This window comes from Octodon degus, unplaced genomic scaffold, assembly GCF_000260255.1.
Source record: "Octodon degus isolate 3935 unplaced genomic scaffold, OctDeg1.0 scaffold00280, whole genome shotgun sequence".
NCBI lineage: Eukaryota > Metazoa > Chordata > Mammalia > Rodentia > Octodontidae > Octodon > Octodon degus.
Genome location: NW_004524856.1, coordinates 1,832,159 through 1,832,430, shown reverse-complemented (window position 1 = coordinate 1,832,430; position 272 = coordinate 1,832,159).

The following is a 272-nucleotide window of genomic DNA, read 5'->3' as shown; positions in this document are numbered from 1 at the left end:
GTTAGAAAAAATTGAGGAAAGGATTTAGCCTAATTCAAAAGAAAAGAGGGAGGAAGCCCACATGTTCCTTGAGTGGAGGCTCAACTCCTATCTACAGGATGAGATTTATCAGTGACCATGAGATCAGTTGAAAACAAACATGGTGAAGAGGTGAAATAAATAGGATAAAATAATGCCCTGAGAAAGAAGTCTACCAAGGGGAGAGGTGCAGATGGGATTTTGAGTACAAAGGAATAAACTCAGGGAGGCAGCTACTCAGGCAGATGACGAAG